The sequence below is a fragment of the Lepus europaeus genome, chromosome 12 (assembly GCF_033115175.1).
Source record: "Lepus europaeus isolate LE1 chromosome 12, mLepTim1.pri, whole genome shotgun sequence".
Classification (NCBI taxonomy): Eukaryota; Metazoa; Chordata; class Mammalia; order Lagomorpha; family Leporidae; genus Lepus; species Lepus europaeus.
The window spans coordinates 45,931,076-45,945,193 of record NC_084838.1 but is presented as its reverse complement, the minus strand read 5'-3'; positions in this window follow the sequence as shown (position 1 = coordinate 45,945,193).

The window sequence follows — 14,118 nt, the reverse complement described above, 5'->3', positions numbered from 1 at the left end:
GGAGTAAATCAGCAGGTGGAAAAGCTCTCTTCGTGTATCTCTGTCTCTCCATCTTTCAAAGAAAAATGAAAGTACAAAAATAGTTGTTTCAAAATCTCAAAAATCTCAATGGAAAGCACTTTGGATTTAAGCAAGTCAAGTAAATACACAACTGTATGAATACACAAAAGAAATGAATAACATTAAATACCATACACTCAAATGCATGAATACACAAAAGAAATGAGTAACATTAAATACCATTCACGAAATGATGGAAATAGACTAATAAATAAAGTCTATAAAAGGCAAGATTTTGAGTGAACTTTCTGGAACAATCTTTAAATTTTCAAAATATTCAAAATAAAGCAGATTCAGTGTAATTCATATTTTATGACCATGAGGATATGTATTTAATTTTGTTATTCAAACCTGGGAAAATAGGAATGTAACTCACTTGTCCATTCCGTGTGCCACATTCCCATGCCCACGCATGTTATGTACCCTGTTTTGACCACCACTGCATCTGGGCTCCTTTGTCAAAGGTATCTGAGTGACTATTGGTCATTAGGAGTATTGGTCAGAGGAAGAGAACATGCAGCTTTGATATCCCAGTTTCCTGTATAGTTGAACAATTTGGATGGAATTCTGTTTGCTACTGGATTCATAACTAATGCATTTAATAATAAGTAAATTATTTTTAAAATGCCACATTTAATAACATAAATATAATGGTATTAACATTCAATCTAAAAATCTACATTATTTTAACAGAATATTAAAATTGGACACCTGACTTCCATTTTGGCAGAGGCACAAAAACTATTCTAAGGAATGAATAGTCAGGAATAGTGCTATACTACCTATGTTAGATTTCTGAAGGAGTTAGATAAAATATGCTTTTGTCATCATTAGTTTTTTTATCTACCTGGAGGTATAAATTTTTGAAGTTGGATAAACCAAAAGAATTAAAGGATGGAAAAACAAATTTTAGGAAGAATTGCTAGAACCCAATAAAATTGTCCTTCTGGACTTAGGTGGGATGTAACATACTCCGCCATATTATCTGAAGCCTTTAGCCAGAGAATTCAAGGAATCTGTAGTATCTGGTAAGTGTCTTGGGAATGTTGGCAAACAGCAAAGTATTGACTTGAACAGCTAAGGAGAGGAGTAGGATGAAACTGCCTGGAACAGAGAAGAAGGCTATAGTTTGGGAGGAACCTTTCCTCCCACTAATGACACATTATGGGTTTTCTGTGAACTAGATGTAGGCCCAGAGGCAGCTATAGATGGAGCCTGAGGCAACAGGAGAGGTAGGATGATGCAGAGAGACCCAATGACAGACAGAACGCTGTCCTGGAGTTCTCATAATGATGTTCCGTCCAAGAGAGTACCGGAAAGGGCTATGGTATCTCAGCTATCTGTGAGGAGGTGGACTGTCAAGAACTTGAAGCTAAGAATGGAATCAGGAGTGTCACCACAAGCAGGGAACTGGAGTTAGTATGAAAATATATTTAATGTTTTAAATTTATTTTGTTTACTTGAAAGGTGAAGAGTCTGAGAGAGAAAGAGAGAGAGAAAGAGAGAGAGAGAGAGATCTCATCTGTTGGTATACTCCTCAAATGCCAGTTAGGATAGGCTGATGCTAGGAGACAGGAATTCCAACCATCATGGGTGGCATGAACCCATGGACTAGGGCCATCATGTGCTGGCTCCTAACAAGAAGTTGGTTTGAAAGCAGAGTCAAGACTTGACCCTAGGTACTCTGATAGGGAGCCAGGTATTTAGCTTCTCCTGGGGGTCATCACATTACTTCTGTTCTCACCTTCTCCCACCCTCTCTCAATCTTGGGTAGAGACTGACACTAGGGATCTGGCAGAAACAAGAAAGATGAAGAAATCACAACACCTTTCCCACTGTGGCATAGAAAGTAGAGTAGATGATATTAAAATGAAAGTAGATGATATTAGGGAATGAGAGTAAATGATATTAAAACATGAAAATATAAATTAATAACTTGAAAAATGGATAAATGAATGCAAAATTTAAATTTCCACTGTCACCATAGAAATCACCATTCACATAGGAAATCAGGAAGATGAATAAAGTGCAAATGAAAAATAGTAAAATAAAGGTAATAAAATCCAAAATATGGAAGTAAATGAATGAAGCATAAATTTCTGAAAATAAAAATAAAAGAGATGATTTATAAGAAAATATAAATATCTAAACTCTGCTTAAAAGAGATTGAAAATAATCAAGACCATATCCATGAAATACATTGTGAAATTAATTCCTAAAAAATCACCAGGTCTGATTTTTACTTAAGAATGAGATATAACACATAATAGACACTAAAATAAATAAATAAATAAATAAGAGAAAATTCACAGAAATAGAATTAAAACGTAACCTTGCAACTTATCAAAAATTTTTTGAAATTCATATATACACATGAAGGGTCTTCAAAAGAATGAGGAAGAGTTGGCATTGTGGCACAGCAGGTTAAGCCACCATGTATGATCCCTTATGGGCACTATTTTGAGTCCCAGCTGCACTACTGATTCAACTTCAGCTAATGAGCCTGAGAAAGCAGCACAAGATGGCCCAAGTTCTTGGACCCCTGCACCTATGTGGAAGGCCAGGATGGAGTTTTAGGCTCCTGACTTTGGTCTGGCCTAGGCTAGGCCTGACTATTTTGGCCTGTGGGGAGTGAACCAGTGAATGGAAAATCAATCAATATCTCTCTCTCTCTCTCTCTCTCTCTCTCTCTCTCTCTCTCCTTTTCCCTCTCTCTGTAACTCTGCAGTTCAAACAAATAAGTTTTTTAAATAGTTGATGACTAAAATGTGTAGTTTGACAAAACTATACATTGGTTTAAAAAATTTTTTGTAGCAGAATAAATATAATTTTCTTTTTAATCAGATAGGTGGACCAACAATCCTGTGTATGCTTTCCAAATGAGTATGAGCATATTGGCTGAGGGATATATAACTCCCATCCAGAAGGGATCGCTCTAGAATGATTACAAGTTTGACTCAAGGTAAAGAATATTAATAAACTATTTAAAGGGCACTTAATACCATGTTACTCAGTGGTATTCACTGAGAACTTTCACAGGTTTAACTCCTGCCTTAGAAATCTAAAATCCTGTTCTTTGGAGTCTGGAGAAAACCACAAAGGAGGAGTAATACATCAATTAACTATTCCCACATTTCCCCCTTCTTATATATCCCAGTTTACCTGGAGAGAGAGACTATATGTTAAAAAGACTTCTTGTTACCACCTTTGGCACTAAGGAGGTAGTAGTGCCCTGACTTTCTAAATATTTTCAGCTGACTAAAGGTTCTATTGCTGACTGGAAAATCCCACATCAAAAAATATTGTAGCAAATTGATGGTGACATTAAGTGCAGTTATGGACAGCCCTGTAATTTGTGTTAGAGGTAAATGCTAGTGTGCATGACCATCTGCTCTACCCCTTCTTGCCTAATGCAATATGACAGGTCAACTGGGAGCCTGACTCCTCTTTCCTTCCTTGAAACTGGGACTGCAGCAAGTAGCCCACCTTCTTCTGTCACCTCCATGATATCTATCATTATTCAAGTTAACACTTACGCCTCCCAGCAGAGTCAGAGTTACACATCACACAGCCTCCTCCCAGATGGCATCCTGCTGCAACCTGTGAACACTCCAGTACTTCACCATTTGTATTTGGAAGACTACCATCACATCCTTCTTTTTCATTAGCACCAAGAAAGGAAAACTGGGACAAGCTTTATGGAGTGGCAATTGTGCCCTAAGCACTTTCACTAAGTAATAGAAGCTTTATAAACACTTATATTCAAACTGTGTTTATAGTCACAGCAGGTTTAAGGAGTATGATTTTTCTTCAAAATGCTGTGGAAAATGGAATTCAAGGATTATTTTGCTATAAAAATTTCTGAAATTCATATGAAGCTTTCTTCCATTATAAACATTTTCCATGATATGGCCATTTCAGTTTTTCAGAGGTTAGAATTAAGCACACAGCATTAAATATCTCATTCTCCCAAGGTCACACACATGGTTGCTATGTAGTAGAATCCAGACTCAAATGTGACATGTGAAGTCTACACCCTGTTTTTTCGATCTAGATAATTTCTTTGTTCTGCTTTCACAAATAATCTATAAACAATGAAGTAAGTAAAATCCTCAGTGGGCCTTCACTGGATTTTGACAAATTCTTACACAAAGGTAACCCAACTTGATATCAAGATCTATCAAATTACTCCCACTCCAGGGATATTCCCTCTGGCCTTTTTCCAGGAAATCCTGTTCTCCATGGCCATCAGAAAACAGAGAGAACTATCATATTTTACAGAACAGATTCTGTTCTGCTATATCTTACAAGCATAGTTTTATTTCTAGCTCAGTTTGCAGAATTACCCTTTAATAGAATTTAAATGAGGTATAAGATCTAGACGTAGAAAGCAAATCTTTCCTTCCTCTCTTTGCATAGCATCTCATTGGCACGCTGCTCTGAAGCTCAAGTTGATGTCTTACACAGTCATCTTTAACTAGTTGCAAGTTTTGAAATTCTATTAACATCAGAATGTGGCTGGGATACTGAGCAATCACTGTGGGAGGCTCCAGACCATCAGGGCTCTGTGGTTATTTGGTGAGGGACATTGAGAGGGAATCTGAGCTTATACTGAAAACTGCACAGATCCTTTGTGTGGTCCTTGTGGCAGAGTGGATGAGGAAAATACTCACTGGGGCTAGTGCCCAGGCACTGATCTCCTTTGAGGAGAGGAGTTCAGCTTAGTCTATGCCAACAGACAAAAAGAAACTTCTCCTCTGGTAAAAAAAAAAAAAAAAAAAAAGATTCACCATGCCAAACCTGAATGTATCACCTCAGACATGCCCCTTCACCCTAGAGCAGTAAACAGAGCTCCCTGGCCACTCCCATCACAAGCCTCTAGGTATTTCCTGAAAGCCTACACTCCACTAATACACTCAGATATAGCCCAAAAGCTGCCACAGCGAAAAAAAAAAGAGGAAACTAACAAGTATCCCCACAAATGCCAAATAACAAGCACAGCAATCCAAGACACAAGAATAAGGAAGACAATAAATATAACACTCCTAAAAGAACACAACATTTCAATACTAGGTTGTACAGATAATGAGACTGAATAAATGCCAGAAATAGAATTCCAAAACTGATCATAGGATTACTCTGAAATAATCAGAAGCAAATGCACAAACTAATGAAATCCATACATGACATGAGAGAAAATTTATCCCATGAAACTGAGATTTTAAAGAGAAATCAAAATGAAATCTTAGAAAAAAAGAATACAATAGAACAAATGAAAAATATAGTGGAGACCCTTAACAATAGAATTGCTAAAGTAAAAGAAAGAATATCTGGCTTAGAAGACAAAGCACAGGAAATTACACAGCCCAAACACAAGAAGAAAAAATTAGAGAAAACTAAAAAACACTGTTAGGAATCCACAGGATACTATCAAACCACACAACATATGAGTTCTAGGAGCTCCTGAAGGCATGGAAAAAGAGAAAGGATTAGAAGGCCTATTTCGTGAAATAATAACAGAAAATTTCCCTAATTTGGAGAAAGAAAGGGACATCCAAGTACAGGAAGCACATAAAAGGCCTAATAGACATGACCAGAAAAGATCTTCACTATGACACATTGCAATCAAACTCTCCACAGTAAAACATAAAGAAAAGATACTAAAATGTGCATAAGAGAAATGCAAGATTACTTTCAGAGGATCTCCAATTAGACTCACAGAGGACTTACCAGAAACCCTACAAGCTAGGAGAGAATGGTGAGATATATTGTAAGACTTGAGAGAAAAGAATTGTCAACCCAGAATACTGTACCCTGCAAAGCTCTTATTTATGAATGAAGGTGAAATGAAGATCTTCCATGGCAAAAAGAAACTGAAAAAATTTGTCATCACCTGTCTATCCCTGCAGATGCTTAAGGATGTTCTGCACATAGAAACATGGTCATCACTATGGAAGAAGGTAAAGGAATGAAAGCTCCCACTGAAAGTACAAAGGAAATCCAAAATAAAAATTAAGAACATTTATGGAAAAATGGCAGTGCAAAGTCATTATTTATCAATAGTCACCTTGAATGTAAATGGCCTTAACTCTCCAATTAAAAAATACAGACCTGCTGAATGGATTAAAAAACAAAATCCATCTATTTGCTGCTTACAAGAAACACATATCACCAATAAAGATGCATGCAGAATGAATGTGAAAGGATGGAAAAGTTATTCCATGCTAACAGAAACCAAAAAAGAGCTGGTGCAGCCACCCTAATATCAGACAAAATAGACAGGCAGAGTTAGAGAGCGAGAGAGAGACAGAGAGAAAGGTTTTCCTTCCATTGGTTCACCCTCCAAATGGCCGCTATGGCCAACGCGCTGCGGCCAGCACACCATGCCAATCTGAAGCCAGGAGCCAGGTGCTTCCTCCTGGTCTCCCATGCAGGTGCAGGGCCCAAGGACTTGGGCCATCCTCCACTGCACTCCTGGGCCACAGCAGAGAGCTGGACTGGAAGAGAATCAACCGGGACAGAACCGGCGCCCCAAATGGGACTAGAACCCGGGGTGCTGGCGCCACAGGCAGAGGATTAGCCTAGTGAGCTGTGGTGCCAGCCATGACAAAATAGACTTTAACACAAAAACTGTTAAAATATACAAAGAAAAGTACTATGTAATAATTAAGGGATCAATTCAACAGGAAGATGTAACTATTATAAACGCATATATACCAAAATACAGGGGCAACTGGCTATTTAAAAGAAATGTTAAGGGACCTAAAGGGAGACATAGAGTCCAATACAATAGTTATGGGAGATTTCAATACAACACTTTCAGCAATACAGATCAGCCTACAAAAAATGAGCAAGGAAACAGCAGAGTTAATCAACACAATAGATGAAATGGACCTAACAGATATCCACAGAAATTTTCATCCTACAGTTGCAGAATGTACATTATTTTCAATGGTGCATGGAAATTTCTCTAGGTTTGACCACATGTTAGGCTATGAGGCAAGTCTCACTAAATTCAAAAAAATCCAAATCATACTATGCATCCTCTCAGACATCAGTGAAATGAAGCTGGAAATCAGCAACTCAGGAATCTATAGAACATATGCAAACACATGGAAACTGAACTACATGCTCTTGAATGAAGCATCAATATAGAGAAATCAAATAATTTCTGGAAACGAAGACAACAATACAACATGTCAAAATTTATGAAATACAGCAAAAGCAGAGGAATGATTATAGCAATTGGTGCCAACATAAAGAAACTGGAAAGGCACCAAATAAATGAGTTATCAATGCATCTTAAGGATCTAGAAAAACAACAGCAAACTAAACTGGAAACTAGTAGGAGAAAAGAAAAAAATCAAAATTAGAGAAGTAATCAACAAAACTAAAACCAAAAAAAAAAAAAAAATAGAAAAGATCAGCAAAACGAGGACCTGGTTTTTTGAAATAATAAACAAAATTGACATAACATTGACCAAACTAACCAATAAAAGGAGAGAGAAGACTCAAATCAATAAAATTAGATATGAAAAAGGAAAATGTAACAAGACACCACAGAAATAAAAAGAATCATCAAAGAGCAGTATACCAATAAACTGGGAAACAGAAAAAATGGATAGATTCCTGGACACATGCAACCTACCTAAACAGAGCCATGAAGACATAGAAAACCAAGACAGACAAATTACCAAGATGGAAATTTGAATCAGTAATAAAGACCCTCCCAACAAAGAAAAATCCAAGACCAGATTGCTTCACTGCTGACTTTTACCAGACATTTAAAGAAGAACTAACACCAGTTCTTCTCAAGTTATACAAAACAGCTGAAAGGGAGGTAATTCCCCCAAATTCTTTCTAAGAAGCCAGCATCACATTAATTCCTAAACCCAGGAAAAGATGCAACAGAGAAAGAAAGCTACAGACCTGTTTCTTGGTGAAAACAGATGCAAAATTTCTCGACAAAAATTCTGGCCAATCAAATCTAACAACACATCAGAAAGCTCATTTACCTGGACCAAGTGGGATTTATCCCTGGTATGCAGGGATGGTTCAACATTCACAAATCAATCAATGTGAAACATCACATTAACAAACAGAATTACAACAACCATATGATTATCTCAATAGATGCAGAAAAAGCATTTGATGTAATACAATATCCTTTCATGATGAAAACTCTAAGCAAATTGGGTATACAAGGAACATTCCTCAACACAATCAAGGCAATTTATGACAAACCCATGGCCAGCATCCTATTGAATGGGGAAAAGTTGGAAGCATTCCTACTGAGATCCAGAACAAGACCAGGATGCCCGCTCTCTCTGTTGCTATCAATATAGTCCTGGGAGTTTTAGCCAGAGCTATTAGACAAGAAAAAGAAAAAGAAATCAAAGGAATTCAAATTGGAAAAGAGGAAGTCAAACTATCCATATTTGCAGATGACATGATTCTATATACAGGAGATCTAAAAGGCTCCACCAGGAGGCTATTGGAATTCACAGAAGACTTTGGTAAAGTACTAAGATATAAAATCAGTACACAAAAATCAACAGCTTTTGTATATACAGACAATGCCAAGGCTGAAAAACAACTTCTAAGATTGATCCCATTCACAATAGTTAAAAAAAATCAAATACATTGGAATAAATTAAACCAAGGATGTCAAAGATCTCTATGATGACAATTACAAAAAATTAAAGAAAGAAATATAAGAAGATACAAAAAAAGGAAAAATCTTCCATGTTCATGGATTGGAAGAATCAATATCATAAAAATGTCCATTCTTCTGAAAACAGTTTACAGATTCAATGCAATATCAATCAAAATACCAAATACATTCATCTTAGATCTAGAAAAAATGATGCTGAAATCCATATGGAAACACAGGAGAGCTGAAATAACTAAAGAAATCTTATACAACAAAAACAAAGCTGAACACATCTCAATATCAGATTTCAAGACATACTACAAGGCAGTTATAATCAAGAGAGCCTGGTACTGGTACAAAAACAGACGGATAGACCAATGGAACAGAATAGAAACACCAGAAATCAATCCAAGCATCTATAACCAACTTGTATTTGACCAAGAAGCTAAAACTAATCCCTGGAGCAAGGACAGTCTCTTCAACAAATGGTTCTAGGAAAACTGGATTTCCACATGCAGGAGTATGAAAAAGGACTCCTACTTTACACCTTATACAAAAATCCAATCAAAATGGATTAAAGACCTAAATCTATGACCTAATACCATCAAATTACTGGAGATCATTGGGGAAACCCTGCAAGACCTTCTCACAGGCAGAGTTCTTGGAAAAGAGCCCAGAGGCATAGGCAATCAAAGCCAAAATCAAAAAATGGGATTACATCAAATTGAGAAGCCTCTGTACTGCAAAAGAAACACTCAGGAAAGTGAAGAGGTAACTCACAGAATGGGAGAAATTATTTGCAAACAATGCAATTGATAAAGAATTAACAACCAGAATATATAAAGAGTTCATTCCACAACAACAAAACAAACAACTCAGTTAAGAAATGGGCAAGGGAAATGCAAATCAAAACCACAATGAGGTTTCACCTCACCCCTGTTAAAATGACTTCATACAAAAATCAACAAACAACAAATGCTGGACAGGATGTGGGGAAAAAGATACCCCAATGCATTGTTGGTGGGAATGTAAACTGGTAAAACCACTATGGAAATCAGTTTGTTGATACCTCAGAAATCTGAATATAGACCTACCATACGACCCAGACATCTCCCAGAAATTTACCCAAAGGAAATGAAATCAGCAAATAAAAGAGTTATTTGTACCCCCATGTTTATTGCAACTCAGTTCACAATATCTAACAAATGGAATCAACCTAAATGCTCGTCAACTGAAGACTGGATAAAGAAGTTATGGAATATGTATACTATGGAATACTACTCAGCGGTAAAAAAAAAAAATGAAATTCAGTCATTTGCAACAAAATGGATGAATTTGGAAAACATCATACTTAGTGAAATAAGCCAGTCCCAAAGGGACAAATAACAGATGTTCTCCCTGATCTGTGATAACTAATAGAGCACATAAAAGGAAATCCTATAGTGAAATTGACACTTTGAGAAACAATGACCTTATCTTAACTGTGGAGGAACAGTCTTTTTTTTCTTAATCGAGAATGGGACTAGCATGGGAGAGGGAGGAGGAGCTGAGTGGGAGTGCAGGTATAATTGGAAGAATCACTATATTCCTAAGTTGTACCTATGAAGTTTGTATTCATTAAATAAAACATTATTTGGGAAATAATAATATATGTTCTATATTCAAATACCTTGACAAAAATTTAAAAAGAAAGATTTACACATTATTTGGAAAATAGGATGTGCAACAGCATTCTTTTAATTATCGCATCTGCTTTCTTACCACAAAAAAAAATCTCATTACTTAAAAAAAAAAAAACAAACTTGTCAAAGAGCTTCTAGTGATTATTAAGCAATCACATACTTGAAGGAGAATATAATCAAGTAACTATCACAGTGACACGGGGTTCCAGATGATAATTAAGGAGTGTAAGAATTCCTGTCTACAGTCACACAAAATATTTGATTTCTACTATTCTCAGGAAGCTGCATAGTCGAGGATGCCATGTGAAAAATTAGGTTGTCATTAAAAGACTATGAACAAAAACAGATCAATAGTTCATGATTGCATAGCATAAGAAATGCTGAAGCAGAAATTCTCTGGGCTTATCTCAGGATAACTAGATTATTTTAGTGAGAGCAATTGTACAGGACTCAACAGATTTTCAGTTCTATCAGAATCTGCCCAGTTTGTTCATCTAGACCAACAGTGCAAATTAGGATCACAGCTCAAAGCCAAAGAAAGGAGACCATGAGCAGAAGACCTGTAGGCTGCCTTGCCTGAAATGAGGCTCATAATTTTGTAAATTTATCTGAATTTGCCCCATCTCTAGTCTGGGTCAGAGTGGACATGATGAAGACAGAGCCAGAGTAATAACAGCATGTGCTTCGGAGTCAGAACAGTGTGTAAATCATAATAGTTTTCTGAAGTAACCATGCAGTCTAAATGCATAAACTTTAAGAGATCCATAAGATGATTGAACAATATAACATAAGTAATCCTCTCAGTGGATGTTCAGTTAAGATAACAGGTATTCTGTGCTTGTGATGTGCCAGTTCCTATTTTAGGTACTTGTGATAAATTGCTACAAAAATGGTCCCGTAGGGATCATATCTCCCTAAATTCAGGGCTTCTTAGTCACTTCACACACTGAATCAAGACTGGTCTTGAAACTTGTTTAGACAAACTGAAGACAGCAAACATGACAGTGGGAAGAGGTCTGGGCTTAGGCAATAAGAGGCTTACAACTCCTGCTTATGCTCCCTTGCTTCCCTGAGATGCCATGTAGTGAAGCTGAGGGCTACTCTCCTCGAAGTAGAAAAGTCATGTCAGAGAGACAGAGAGAGTAAAATATCAAGAGATGCAATGAATGAGGAAAAATGAGGTAGTTCTGTCACTCCAGTCATATAATCTGTGTTGCAAGATTTGTGATCCTCCAGCCACAGTGAACCTTCTAGCTGACCAAAAACATTCCCAGTCAATATCCATGGCAACAAAAACATGGCCAGCTAAGATTGCAGAAACATGATAAAACGAGTGACTGTTGTTTTAAGTTATTAAACTTTGAGGGTGAATTTGGGGTAAATATTGATTAATAGCATAATTTTTGACACAACTTTATGATTTCCATTTGACAGATGAAGGTACAAGCAATTGAGATACCTGAAAGACATTTTCTGGAGTCATATAGAAAATGTATGGAAAAGCAGAGATTCTACCAAGGCAGCTTGTCTTTATGGCCAATCCACAAAATCACCTAGGTAAACAGCCTCTCTGGTCTTGTGTCAGGGAGCTTGCTTTTCTCCTGAAACAACAGGACTGGGCCTCAGTCATTGGGTTCATTAAGTACTTTCAAGAATTTTTATGGAATATGACCCAAATTCTGTCTTCACCTGGAGTTTTTGTTGGTCAGCATTCTAATAAAATTACCTAAGTAACACAAAATGCCATATTGAGGGTTTGTATATACTTTAAATTTAAAACCTGGAAATGAGAAAAAAAGGACACAGTGTAAAGGGGAGGTTAACATGGATACTCTTCTATGGACATTTGTTGGATTTTAGCTACATAGCATCCATGCTACTTTATTTTTTTATTTTTATTTTTTATTAGACAGACAGAGTTAGAAAGTGAGAGTGTTGGTTCATCCCCCTAATGGCTGCTACGGCCGGTGCGCTGCGCCAATCCGAAGCCAGGAGCCACGTGCTTTTCCTGGTCTCCCATGCAGGTGCAGGGCCCAAGCACTTGGGCCATCCTCCACTGCCTTCCCGGGCCACAGCAGAGAGCTGGACTGGAAGAGGAGCAACCGGGACTAGAACCCAGCACCCATACGGGATGCTGGCACCACAGGCAGAAGATTAACCAAGTGAACCACAGCGCCAGCCCCCCATGCTACTTTCTTTATGCAGTAACTCATAGATTTCCATTTGTTTTTTGTTTTGTTTTGTTTTGTTTTGTTTTTTAAGTTCCCTCCCAGTAACTGTAAAACACATGGTTCAGGAGGTGATAACTAATTCTAGTGTCTCCTCTGCTCAAGTCAAGGCAAACATATTTTTTTGCCTAGATTCTGAGTCCTCAAGTCAAGTGAGGACAAAAATACAAACATGAATTCATTCTCTTGTACTGTCTGACAGAGACTGTGAAACAACCCCAACCATTAAGACCTCTGGTTTACATCCATTGCTTCAGCCCTCCCTGCAATTATGGGATCACCCCTGCACCATATACCTCAAATAAACCATCTTTCCTCTCTTCTTTGTGTGTGTGTGTGTGTGCCTGTGTATGTCTTAGCTAACCATTTGAATAGGCTTTTTAAAAAGTCCGAAAATCCTAGATATTAACAACTCATAACTGAACTTAAATGATGGAATAAGTTAACAGTTTAGTATACATAAACTTTTCAAAGAGTACTTTGTTCATGAAGCTTTAGGATATTTTCAAGCTTTTAAAACAATTTGACTAAAAATAAGACTGAATCACAAATCATAAGGATAGCATATCTTGATAAAATTTAATAATAAAAATTGCTAAAAACAAGACCACTGCATACTAATCTTATGGTCCCAGAATATTTAGAAAATATTCTAAAAATATTATTAAACTATGAATATATTATTAAAAACTGCTGTAAAGTCTAATCTAGCCCTAGAATGCAAGGGTATTTAAAATTAGACAATCTTTTAATATAAAATGTCATATTAGGCTTGTTTGATCAGCCTAGTAATCAAAATGTCTGTGTCCCACATTAAAGTACATGAGTTCAATATTCACTCTAATGCAGAACCTGGGCGGCAACAGCAATGGCAAGAGTGATGAGGTTCCTGCTGCCTTGTCTGGAGATGTGGATTGTGTTCCTGGCTTCTGGCTTCCACCTTAGCTCAGTTATGGCCATCATGGGCATTTGGGGAGTAAACCAGTAGACTGGAGCATCCCTCTCTCTCATTCTCCCTGTCCCTTCCCCTCACCTTCCCTTCTGCACCCACCTCTTTCTCATTCTCTCTCTTCCTCTCAAAATATCTAAATTTTTAAAAATTTTGCATCCAAATGTCACAGGAAAGACAAATAGTTGGTATTTTCAGTAGAGTCCAATAGCAGATATATTTTCTGTAGATATTCTTGATGAAACATAACATCTATTATTTAAAAAGAAAATTTACTTAATAAACTCAAATATTTCTTAAGATGATATAAAAAAGTTTTCGATTATTTGAAATCAAAAGTCAACATAATACTTAATGGAAATATTTCCCAAAGTATGTTTTCTCAAATTTAATACATTTTGCCCATCAAAAATTTGTTACAGTAAATTTGTAAATAGTGGTTTTAAAAATGCTGGTTGATAACATTCCATTGCATATCTTTTGAGATGCAAATATTTTTTTAATATCCTAAGAGGGATACCCAATTAACTGCTTCTGATATTCATT